The 13,042-nt window shown below is 42.6% G+C and overlaps 1 protein-coding gene across 1 annotated transcript in view; it reads left to right on the top strand.

Moving 5' to 3' along the window:
- Positions 1-13,042, top strand: part of GPR88 (G protein-coupled receptor 88) — a 53,676-nt gene that overhangs the window by 40,416 nt on the left and 218 nt on the right. Inside the window, exons 2-3 of the mRNA XM_036766179.1 lie at positions 9,657-9,824; positions 10,292-10,428. The gene's annotated coding sequence lies outside the window, so the exon portion shown is untranslated. The remainder of the gene's footprint in view (positions 1-9,656; positions 9,825-10,291; positions 10,429-13,042) is intronic.

Here is a 13,042-nt window from a genome sequence, read left to right as displayed (position 1 = left end):
CTATTCTCTGAGGTTTCAAGAACCTACTCCTACACATGGGGAGGGCGTCCTGCATACTGAGTACAGATACATTCTTTAGTCCCTGGGAATAATGAAAAACAACTCTCACTCAATTCCAGGGAAAGATTGATGGACACAGTAAGCAGAGACTTTTAAAATAACATCTTCCTGCTGGGCAAGGGGATGAACAACATTAGAACCAGATTATAGGAAACCACAGAGACTTTCAAATTTATCCATTGAGCGAAGCACAAGAAATCCTTCTTTAGGGAGAAGAAACATTTATTCATGCTACCTGAAGGGCCACTTTATAATAATAGTTGGCATTTATATAGCACCTTAAGGTTTGCAAACCACTTTTAGAAATACCACCTTTCTTCCTCATAATAATGCTAAGAGATGACCCTGGGCAAGTCATTTAACCCCATTTGCCTTGGTTTCCTCATCTGTAAAATCAGCTGCAGAAGGAAATGGCAAATCACTCCAGTATCTTTGCCAAGAAAACCCTAAATGGGGTCATGGAGAGTTGGACAGGAATGAAAAATGACTCAACAGCAACAATGTGATATCATTAGCTTCGTTTTACAATGGGGAAACTGAAGCAGATGGAGGTTAAGTGATTTTCCCAGGGACTGTCAGCTAGTAAATGTTTAAGGCAGAATTTGAACTTGTGTTCCAAACTCCAAGATCAGCACTCTATTGCCTAGCTGCTTCTAAAGAAAAGAAAATACTCTATCACAGTATTTGAATGACTGGCCGGTAGAAGAGGGATTAGATTTGCTCCGCTTGTCTCCAGAAGGCAAAACTAATGCCAATGGTGGAAATTTTCAGAAAGGCAGATTTCATTTCAATGTACAGAAAATCTTCCAAAGGATTGCTGCTTTCCCAAAGCAGAATTGGCTACCCTGGGAAGGTGCTGGCTCCTCTTCTCTGGAAATCTTTGAACAAAAACTGAATGATCATTAAGCAGGTATATTGTGGGGGGGATTCCTGTTCAGATACGGATACGGCCATTGAAATCCCTGGAGATTCTGTGATTCTATCCTTTTGGTGGGGGTGGGGGGTGGGGAATGAGCACTTGTCCAGAATTGCGGATCATCTGAGTTCCCTACATTGCTAGGTGAGGAAGGAAGTCCACTAGTTAATAATTTTGTTGTTGTTGTTTAGTCTTGTGTCTGACACTTTGTGACCCCATTTGCGGTTTTCTTGGCAAAGATACTAGAGTGGTTTGCTGTTTTCTTCTCCAGCTCATTTTACAGATGAGGAAACTGAGGCAAACAGGAGTAAGTGACTTGCCCAGAGTCACACAGCTGGTAAGTGTCTGAGACCAGATATAACTCAGGAAGGTGAGTCTTCCTGACTCCAGGCCCAGCACTCTATCCGCTGTACCACCTAACTGCCCATTTAATATAATAAAAAATTCAGTAAGAAAATGAAAAATTGTATGCTAGGGCTGAACACAAAGGCAAATGATTCGTACTTGATTAATTTGATACTACATAAATGTTTACTGAGTAAGCCTAGTAGGGTGGGAGACTGGCTGAGGGGCTGAAAGGCATATAAATGCATATGTTCTCATGGAACTTGGAAACATGGAAACTTGGAGCACGGAAAGGCAACAGGTCAAAAGTTACATATGAATGATGCAAAAAAGTCTTTTTTTTATCTTTTTTTATTTTTAATTTATTTATTTACCATATTTAGTTTTCAGCATTGATTTTCACAAGAGTTTGAATTACAAATTTTCTCTCCATTTCTACCCTCCCCCCCACTTCAAGATGGCGTATATTCTGGTTGCCCTGTTCCCCAGTCAGCCCTCCCCTCTGTCACCCCACTCCCCTCCCACCCCCTTTTCCCTTCCTTTCTTGTAGGGCAAGATAAATTTCTACACCCCATTGCCTGTGTATCTTATTTTCTAGTTGCATGCAAAAACTTTTTTTTTTGTTTTTGAACTTCTGTTTTTAAAACTTTGAGTTCCAAATTCTCTCCCCACTTTCCTTCCCACCCACCTTCCCTAAGAAGTCAAGCAATTCAACATGGGCCACATGTGTATCATTATGTATAACCCTTCCACAATACTCATGTTGTGAAAGACTAATTATATTTTGCTCCTTCCCAACCCATTCCCCTTTATTGAATTTTCTCCCTTGACCCTGTCCCCTTTCGAAAGTATTTGTTTTTGACTACCTCCACCCCCATCAGCCCTCCCCTCCACCATCCCCCACTTTTTTTATATCTTCTTCCCTCTTCTTTCCTGTGGGGTAAGATTCCCAATTGGGTATGTATGGTATTCCCTCCTTAGGCCAAATCTGATGAGAGCAAGGTTCACTCATTCCCCCCTCACCTGCCCTCTCCCCTCCTCCCACAGGACTGCTTCCTCTTGCCACCTTTATGTGAGATAATCCACCCCATTCTATCTCTCCTTATCTCCCTCTCTCAGTATGCTCCTCTCTCATCGCTTAATTTGATTTTATTTCTTTTAGATATCTTCCCTTCATCTTCAACTCATCCTGTGTCCACGCTCTCTCTCTCTCTCTATATATATATATACATATACACATAGATATATACACACATACACATTCACCCATATATATATATATATATATATATATATATATATATATATATATATATATATACATAAACATATATGTATGCATATTCCCTTCAGCTACCCTAATACTGAGGTCTCATGAATCATACACATCATCTTTCCATGTAGGAATGTAAATAAAACAGTTCACCTTTAGTAAGTCCCTTGCAATTTCTTTTTCTTGTTCTTTTTCTTGATTACCTTTTCATGCTTCTCTTGATTCTTGTGTTTGAAAGTCAAATTTTCTATTCAGCTCTGACCTTTTCACTGAGAAAGCTTGAAAGTCCTCTATTTTATTGAAAGTCCATATTTTGCCTTGGAGCATGATACTCAGTTTTGCTGGGTAGGTGATTCTAGGTTTTAATCCTAACTCCACTGACCTCCGGAATATCGTATTCCAAGTCCTTCGATCTCTTAATGTAGAGGCTGCCAGATCTTGGGTTATTCTGATTGGGTTTCCACAATACTCAAATTGTTTCTTTCTGGCTGCTTGCAGTATTTTCTCCTTGATCTGGGAGCTCTGGAATTTGGCGACAATATTCCAGGGAGATTTCTTTTTGGGATCTATTTGAGGAGGCGATCGATGGATTCTTTCAATTTCTATTTTGCCCTGTGGCTCTAGAATATCAGGGCAGTTCTCCTTGATAATTTCTTGAAAGATGGTATCTAGGCTCTTTTTTTGATCATGGCTTTCAGGTAGTCCAATAATTTTTAAATTATCTCTCCTGGATCTATTTTCCAGGTCAGTGGTTTTTCCAATGAGATATTTCACATTGTCTTCCATTTTTTCATTCCTTTGGTTCTGTTTTATAATATCCTGATTTCTCATAAAGTCACTAGCTTCCACTTGCTCCAATCTAATTTTTAAAGTAGTATTTTCTTCAGTGGTCTATTGGACCTCCTTTTCCATTTGACTAATTCTGCCTTTCAAGGCATTCTTCTCCTCATTGGCTGTTTGGAGCTCTTTTGCCCTTTGAGTTAGTCTGTTTTTTAAGGTGTTGTTTTCTTCAGTGTATCTTTCAGTATTTTTTTGGGTCTCCTTTAGCAAGTCATTGACTTGTTTTTCATGGTTTTCTCGCATCCTTCTCATTTCTCTTCCCAATTTTTCCTCTACTTCTCTAACTTGCTTTTCCAACTCCTTTTTGAGCTCTTCCATGGCCTGGGACCAGTTCATGTTTTTCTTGGAGGCTTTTTGTGTAGGCTCTATGACTTTGTTGACTTCTTTAGGCTGTATGTTTTGGTCTTCTTTGTCCCCAAAGAAAGAATGCAAAGTCTGAGACTGAATCTGGGTGTGTTTTCACTGCCTGGCCATATTCCCAGCCAACCAACTTGACCCTTGAGTTTTTCGGTGGGGTATGACTGCTTGTAGACTAGAGAGTTCTATGTTCCATGTTTGGGGGGGAGGTGTCGGCTCTGCCACACCAGCACTCCTCCTTCCCCAAGAACTCCCAACCCGGACTGGGCTTAGATCTTCAGCAGGCTGTGCACTCCTGCTCTGATCCGCCACTTAATTCCTCCCACCAGGTGGGCCTGGGGCCAGAAGCAACAACAGCTGTAGCTGCCCCACCTCCGCTGCCCCCGGGGCCGGAAGCCGAAACCGCAAACTCCTTCCACTCGCGCAGCTTTTCCCACTAACCTTCTCCGCAGTCTTTGGTGTTTGTGGGTTGAGAAGCCTGGTAACTGCCGCAGCTCACTGATTCAGGGCGCTAGGGCCCCCTCCGCCTGGCTCCTGGTGTCTTTGGTCCACGCCGCTCAGGCTGGGCTCTGCTCCACTCCGTTCCCAGCTCCCAGCTCCATGTGGGATAGACCTCACCCAGAGACCATCCAGGCTGTCCTGGGCTAGAGCCCTGCTTCCCTCTGCTGTTTTGTGGGTTCTGCCGTTCTAGAATTGGTTCAGAGCCTTTTTTTATAGGTTTTTGGAGGGACTCGGTATGGAGCTCACGCTAGTCCCTGCTTACCAGTCGCCATCTTGGCTCCGCCCCGGTCCTTAATAGTCTTAAGCCTTCCTACCTTCCCAGTCTTCTTAATCTTTACTCAATACTGTGCACTCTTATCTAGCTGACCTAGACTAAATGCTGTTCCTCACACATGACACTGCATTCCCTGCTTCCATGAATTTGTGCTGGCTGGGAAGCTCTCATGCCTGGTGTGAGAAATGTGGTTTTGGGGATCACTGGACTTCCTAGGCAGGGCCAAAGTCCTGAGGAAGAACCCTGTGATACTCCCTAGGGAAGGCTGTACAGACCACAGGATTCCCAGAGGAAGACCAAGTGGTAGCCATCATTAATCTGTGGGGATCACAGGGCCTCCTAGGGGTCAGACCCTAAGGAAGACCCAAGGGATGGCCCCTTAGGATGGCGGTAAGATCACAAGGCTCCCGAGACAGGGCCGGAAGTCCCAAGTGATGTCCCCTTAAGAAGGCCGTGCAGACCACAAGGTTCCCCAAGGGAATCCAGGGTGGTAGCCCTCTTAACACTGCAGTGGGGATCACAGGACACCCCAAGACAAGATCCAGGAGTAAGCCCGGTAAGCTTCCGCTGCCTGTTGCTTCCCTTCACTTGACCCTAGGAAAGTCCACGTGATTTGCCCATTCACAGCCAAAGAACTCAGGACCAGAGTGGGCAGAGGAAGGCATTTTATTACGCTCCCGGAGAGAGCGGGTGTAGTGCTCACAGGAACACTCACACCGATACAGCTGCAGGAGCAGGGGTAACCATTCCCTCCACTCCTGCTAGAGTCATGATTAGTTTACAATCTTTGTTTTTTTACATAGTTTTCCTAGGTTATACAGTTTATATAAATAGGATAATAAGATACAGAAGCAAAAGTGAAGTTAATTAGATTTTCCTTGTCTTAGTTTAGGATTAAACTATATTCTTTTACTTCCCCTACTTTCCTTCTTTAACATATGCAAATGATGCAAATCAGTAGGCCTGGATTCTCGACCAAGACCAGACCCTAGATGAGCTTGAACAGGTTCAAGTGGGTTTGGCCTCTCTAATTCCCCAGACTGCCTTCTCAAAAAGTATGCACATGCGTACAAGCCTCTGACCTCTCACCTGACCGACCTTGAGCCCTGGTCTCTGCTAAAGCTGTGGTGGGGAAGGGCAGGGAAGCACACCTTTAGTTCTGTGGAAACAAAACTCCTCCTCCCATTTCTTACACCTGGGAAGCTCTCTTTCCTCACCTTCAACTCCTAGCCACTGTGGCTTCCTTCCAGACTCACTTCAAATCCCTTTTCTGCTGTCCTCCTCCTACCAACCCTCTAGGGCTTCCTCTGTGATAATACCTTCTATTTATACTGTCTATATCTTGTATGATCAGAGTTATTTGCATGATATCTCCCTCATTAGAATATAAGCTCCTCGATGGCTGGGCTCAGATTTTTGCTTTTATCTGTATCTTCCAGTACTTAGCACACTGCCTCCCACATAATAAGAGCTTCAAAAATGTTTGTTGATTGGCTGAAGGCCACTTGATGCAAATTCCTTTTTAGAATCTCTAGTCATAGAATGAATCCTTCTATTATATCCCTAGTCCTAGCTACTCTGTCTCTCTTAAAGCAGCCCCAAAATATATTAGCTTTCTTAGCTTCCATATCATGCTCTTGACTCATACGGAATTTATAATCCACTCAAACCTTTTTTTCATGCCTCCCTCATCTTGAATTTATGAAGCAATTTTTTTTCAACATAGGATAAAACTTCACATTATCGCCAGTTTCAGCCCAATGTTCTAACCTGTCAACACAGTCTTTCGTCATGATTCTGCTGTCCTGTGTATTAGCTCTCCTTTGGATTACAGCCGGCATTCCTGAGTTATACTTCCATACCTGCTCCTTCTCCATCATCTCTATAACTTCTACTTCTGTGTTTCACGTGTCTGTAAGAAAGAGAGCTGGTCTAAAAATACTGGATCACTCTCAGCGTCAATTCTTCTCACACTAAGTGGTTTTCGACATTTAGGGAGTACTAAGGGGAGGTAAAAAATAGCATTTAACAAAGAACTTCATTGTTTTTAGGTCCCCCTTCAAGGTGTCTCTAGAAAATCCAGAGGTCAGCACTTTCACCATAGCTCATGGCTAAAAGCCAGTGCCATTTTGTAACAACCCAGGAACGCCTATCTAACTAAAGGAGTAAAAAGGGACATATCTGTTTCCTTTGCAATACTCCAGGATAGACCCCCAGCAGTTAGCTCCTGCCCTTATCAGGACTGGGTTTGTTTGATGACAATTGAAACAACAGACAAATCAGTTAGATTCTGGAACTTGTCCTTCTCTCTTTCCTCTTCTTCCTCTGTAGTAATATTGCCCCCAGGCTGGCCTCAAACCAACAAGAAGGCCTTGATGTACTTGTAGCAGGGGAGATGAAAACTTGTCCTGGGCATCTGTCCTTACAGAGTCCTTTGTCATGCTTCTTCTTGCTGTTTATAGATGTGTTTCTCAGCCAGCTGTTCTCAGGTCTCTTATCAGAGGATGAAATTTTCCAGCTATGAAAAAGTTAGTCAGTTGGCAGGTCCCTAATGAGATGTTTTTGAAAAACAAGCATTTCCCCTCCTCAGAAGAAACCCCCTTTGGAGGAAGTTTAACATGCCTGGAAAGACTCCAAATTGTCCAGAGAGGTTTTCCATCCCTTGTCTCTGTATAGAGGGCATGTTAAGTAGAAAAGTAAGCTACTTTGCATTCCCTTTGAAACATCTTTTCTTCCAGGATCTCAAACTTATTTTGTTACTTTGATGAATCTGTGATGTCTCTGATCTGTATAAATGATGGAAGGAAGGGAGCATACTCATGCAGGGATACATGGGTTGCACAAAACCACAATGGTAAGAAAAATGTTAGGAAGGCAAAAATCCCAAGCTGGAGCTTGTTAAAACATTGACAACTTACTACAACAGTTCAAAATATCCAAAGTTTTATGAGTATGAGTACTCCTGCCAGCAATACAGATCCCCATCTCTCTAGGCCTTAATAGTACACAGTTTGATAAGATTGTGTGATCAAAAAAAAAAACCCAAAAAACAAAACCTGTCACCTGGGAGCAGCTAGGTGATGCAGTGGATAGAACACAGGCCCTGAAGTCACGAGGACCTGAATTAAAATCTGGCTTCCGACACTTACTAGCTGTGTGACCCTGGGCAAGTCACAACCCCAAATGCCTCTAAAAAAACATCATTTGGTAAGCAATTTTCTGGTGAAGAGTATCCCTGAATTTAGCTAGAATGGATCTCAGATGACAGACGCAGAATTTGGTACAGGATCTGGACTTGAAGCCTTTTCAACTTTATAGGGTCCAAAAACAGAAAAGGATTTTCTATCTACCATTGAGGTTTCAGGAGAGCAAAGCGCTGCAGGGGATAGATCTGTAGAATGTCAGCATTCAGAAGATGAGCCATTGTTTCCAGAAAGAGATTGGGGTCAACAAAGGAGCATTATAATTTCGTGAAATAATCCAGCCTTCTCTTCTCTTCCTGTTCAATCCAGGGCCAACCAGATATTACATACCTATCAATAAGCTCTATAGGTTGCCCTTCCAAATGCGCATCATATTAAAAGATGGTAATAGTGTTGAAAGGATTGTGGGAAAAAGGCACACATTAGAGCTATGGATTCGTCCAACTGTAGAATGTGCTCTGAGACATAGTCCTCCTAACCCCAACCTGAACTGTCAAGGTAGGTCCCTACAGCATGGCTGCCACTTACACCTCAGAGTTCTAGAATCTAGGCATAGCCCTGAGGGGTTGGATGATTAACTATCAGTCTATCTGTCTACCATGAATACACACCTGTGCACATGCACATGTCTAATGCACACATATATACTGTACCATAAGAGTATATACATGTATATAACATGTGTCTGTATGTGTATAGACTGTACATATGCACATGTGTGTGTTATCCTAACACTCATGAGCCCCCCATTGGTGTGTTTTCCTTCCGCTCAGCTAGATTTAATTAGTTTTTTAGAAAAAGGTATTTACTATAGCGGTATGGTGATATATTTTTTACGATGCAGTCAAAGTCTGTGAAACATTGTCTAATTGGCTCAGGGGAGTGGTCTGGGGGAAAGTGGTTTCAAACTCAGAAAGCATATATGTTAAAGAGGTAACTCACAGCTCCTCAAATTTCTTTTGCTGTAGTCTTCAAGATGTTCTCTTAGTTATGGTGTAATTTTCTGCTGAACTCCTTGTAGAGCATTGAGGTGACTTTTCTCATTAAATCCAGTTCTTTGTTCCCAATGCAGATACCACTGTTAGTTGTTGCTATCACAGGAACACTACTAGGATGCAAATGAAAAATCCAAATCCTCTAGTCCCATGAAGTGTATCAGATCCTCCTCTGGCCAAGGGAGGAGGGGTCCAAGTGCTCTTCTTCCTGCCTTCTTCCCCTTCCCATGTCTCCAAAAGTGACTGCTTCTCAGAAGTTTTGCAAGACACTTCTTTCTTCTTTCAAATGATTCTGTGTATCTAACTGGCTTCAAAGAAGCTCGGAAAGATATGACCAAGTCACTCAACCAAGAGTGGGGAACCAATCTGAACACACGTTTTTTGCAAAATCATTCCAGTTTATTTAGTGGCTTTCAAAGACATCTAAGCTGATTAAAGTCTTTTTTGCATTTAGTCTAATGTCTATGGCTGATTAATTGTTTGATTGAACAGGGTTATATCCAGGACTTGTTCATACCCACTGAAAAATCAAGACTTGTTCTCATTGTTTAAAGTGTCATGGCATTTTGTCACTTGCTTAAAGGGGGCGGGTGGAATATTTGTCCAAGCTGACCCCTACCTTCGCAGTCTGTCCTGAATTTTAAAATGTGATATTCTCAGCAACTCTACTGGAGTGTGTTTGGTGAAGGCCATAGTTCCAAATACTGGATAGCTCTTTTGAAACTTATAGAGGGTCTATATGACCATTCTTGAATGTCTTTCCCTGTGCCTTATACTAAAATTTTAAGCACTGTGTGGCACTGTTGATAATCAAATCCAAAAATTAAGACTCATTTATATTTCTAAATATGTGGTGATCCAATTTAACAAACTAATATCATTTTTTTTAAAGTTCTAGTAGGTCTTAGTGCTAGCAAATCCAGAAACAATAAAAGAAAAGGAAACCAGGCCTCCTTTCACAGAGGAAAAATCCTGGTCCTTTCTCTTGAGTACATGGAGAGCTCCTTGGAGGGATCCCAGGACCAGGGCTCTACCGGAAGTCACTCCCTCAACCCTTCAGGTGAGAAACCCAATGATTTGGCTTGGTGTTTGTATAGCAACACTGATCCACTAGTTCCAGGCAGGCTGGGGCCCTTTGTTCTCTTTATCTTTTACTGAGGGCCCACACTCCTATGGACATAGTTGGGTACCCAATGCTATGACAAAATTGACATTGGATTCAAAGAGCACTTGGGTAATTGTTCTCTTCCTTTCCACTAAGGGGCTTCTTTACTATGGACTCCTCCCCACAGGCTGAGTTTAATTACTGACTAATATAAAAAGAAAAAAAAAATTGAGTTCTTATCTGAGAAAGGAAACACATTCCTTGCAGAAAGTTCAGTGAATTTAGTCTCTCTCTGTTTCTCTGTCTCTGTCTCTGTCTCTGCCTCTGTTTCTGTCTCTCTCTCTCTGTCTCTCTCTCTGTCTCTGTCTCTCTGTCTCTTTGTCTCTGTCTCTGTCTCTCTCTGTGTCTGTCTCTCCCCACAGAGACTGAGGATCTGAAAAGACTTGAAGGCACTCTTTCACCCTTCAGCTGGAAAACCAAACTGTCCTGGGTAGAAACTCTTCCAAGATTCTCACATTGCTTAAGGCCATGAAACCGGGGTGTTACCGAGGAGGAAGAGGTGAATCATATCAAGCTTGACATTCTCATTATAAACCACAAGAAAGAGGGAAGTTGTAGCTAAATGGAAAGAGGGCTCATAGGCAAATGAACCACTTACAATTTAATTAGAGAGATGTCATTCAAACAACTATGTACATACAAGATGTATATGGGGTAGATGGAAGGCACTCTCATGGAAGATACTAATAGTGGAGTTAGGGGAGGACTGGAAAGGCCTTCAGAAGGTAAAATATGAGCTGAGTCTTAAAGGATGCCATGGAAACCAGGAAGCTGAGATGAAGAGGGAGAAATTTCCAGACATGGGGGAGGGCCACAGAAAATTCAGGAGACGGGAGATGGAGTGTCTTGTGCAAATTAAAGCAAGGAGGCCAGTGTCACAGGATGGAATAGTAACTGGAAAGATCCGAAGGGGTCAGCTTGGGAAGGGCTTTACAAGCCAAACGGAGGATTTAATATTTGATCCTAGAGGTGATTGGAAGCCACTGGGATTTATTGAGCATGTATGTACGTGTTTGGGGCAGGGGGTGGGGATCCTCAGAAGGCACATAAAGGAGCTGGTAGTCAGCTTTATAATAAGCCTAACGAATACAAGAAGCATCATGGGATATTTATCATGTAGTGAGATACAATAAGTACTCACAAAAAAGAGCACCAAATAACTGCAAGCTCATTCATCAACATCAGTTGCAGAGGTTGAAGAGGTAGAGAAATCAGATCTGTAAAAGGGTCTAAAGAATAATTATTATGTAGACTTCTAGTGTTCCTCAAATTTTGCCTCCTTCCTCAAGCTGAGAAAACAAAACCTCCAACCCTCTCCTTGTCACCAATAATTTCAAAATTTCTAGAAAATTTACATCTCTAGTCTGAATAGAATGTTCTGAATTGAAATCATTTTGGACCATTAATGATTCAGGAAAGTGGGGGAGTGTACAATTACCAAGAGGAATGTGAGAGGGTGAGAGCCTAGTGCTGATCAGGAAGTTTCATGTAACTGAAGACTAAGGCTAATTGATCTGGTGGGGTTCAGTAAACACCTGGGATTAACCTTCTTTTTCCACAGATGCTCTTTAATTGGAATTTCTTTGAGATAATGGGCTTTATTGGCACACAGACATCTATTAACATTCGTGATAGCCCCCTTCCCAGCTCCCAGTCCCTTAGCCTTCTAATTGTCCCCTTAATGGGCAGATTTTTGCAAATCAAGTTAGGATGGGGCCCAGTCACAAAAATAATGCCAATTACATTTTGGTGGGCAGGCACCAGATAAGTGATTTAATGGGTCTAGGGAACTCCTAGGTGAGGAAACTCTCTTCTCCAGTGCAGGTATGCAACTGCTTTGCAATTTATAGTCTTAGAGAGTTGCCTGGGGCACTGAGAGTGACCAGCACAGTGTCCCACAGCTGGTATGTGTCAAGCGTGAAACTTAAACTTAGGTCTTCCTTACTCTGAAGCCAGCTGTCTATCCATTAGGCCACACTAATGAGGAGAAGAAAAGGAGGAAGATGGGGAAGAAGAGGAAGAGAAGGAGAAGGCTAAGATGGCTCATAGTCAGTTAATAAGCATTTATAAGGAAAAAGAGGGAGGAAGCTACATCGGTATTTTTAGGGAATGCGGCCTTGAAGGCAGGAACACTTGGGGTCAATTCCCACCACTGGGACATACTAGCTATGTGACTCAGGGCAGGTCACTTACCTTCTCTGTGCTCCAGTCAACTCTAAATCTCAAGGAGTTTTCTTGTAACGATGAAATCCCTATACCAACATAGCAAATGATTCATGATTTCATCAGTGTGGGTATACCCTACTCCTTGTAGATTTTGATGCTTCCACAGCTTGGTCTAACAAGCTTAATGAGTTTTAGCGTCCCCTAAATTTCAAACTTTGTGGCCAATATTTTGGCCATATTCCTCTCTGAACTTGGCTAGTCTGGTGCCTTGGGGGCATTCTCTCACCAGGCCAACTTGGAAGAAGCTATCAGAGCTTCCATTCTATTGGCATAATCTTTGAGAACTCATCATCGCCTCCTAGCCACAATAAGGTGCAGCACCCCCTTCAGCCTGCTCCACCAGCTCACACTCACAGATTGGATCCCTCAGAGGGTTGAAGGTATTGGTGGGTCTGCTTTCCTAAGACTCTTACTCATAAGCCTCTGCTGATGCATTGACCTTTAACAATCAACCAGAGGACACAAACAGAGCTCAAAACAAAGGTGTTTGCTGTAGCTGCATTGTAGGGATAGTAGGTACAAAATATTCCTCGAGAGACCTGAGGTGAATTATCCCATAACTATACATAGCATCTATAAGAAGAGTTGTTGTTTAGTCATGTCCAACTCTTTGTGATCCCATGTGGGGTTTTCTTGGCAAAGATGGAGTGGTTTGCCATTTCCTTTGCTGGCTCATTTTACAAATGAGGAAACTGAGGCAAACAGGGTTGAATGACTTGCCCAGGAAAATACAGCTAAGTGTCTGAGGCTGGATTTGAATTCATGTCTTACTGACTCCAGACCCAGTGCTCTATCTGCTGTGCCACCTAGATGCCCCTGTAGGAAGAATAGGCACACAGATACGCTAGTATAGAGGGGCACACAAAGTGTACACATATGGCTTAGGC

Source organism: Trichosurus vulpecula, chromosome 7 (assembly GCF_011100635.1).
Source record: "Trichosurus vulpecula isolate mTriVul1 chromosome 7, mTriVul1.pri, whole genome shotgun sequence".
Classification (NCBI taxonomy): domain Eukaryota; kingdom Metazoa; phylum Chordata; class Mammalia; order Diprotodontia; family Phalangeridae; genus Trichosurus; species Trichosurus vulpecula.
The sequence above is the reverse complement of the archived record's forward strand: the minus strand, read 5'-3'. Positions and strand labels throughout refer to the sequence as shown.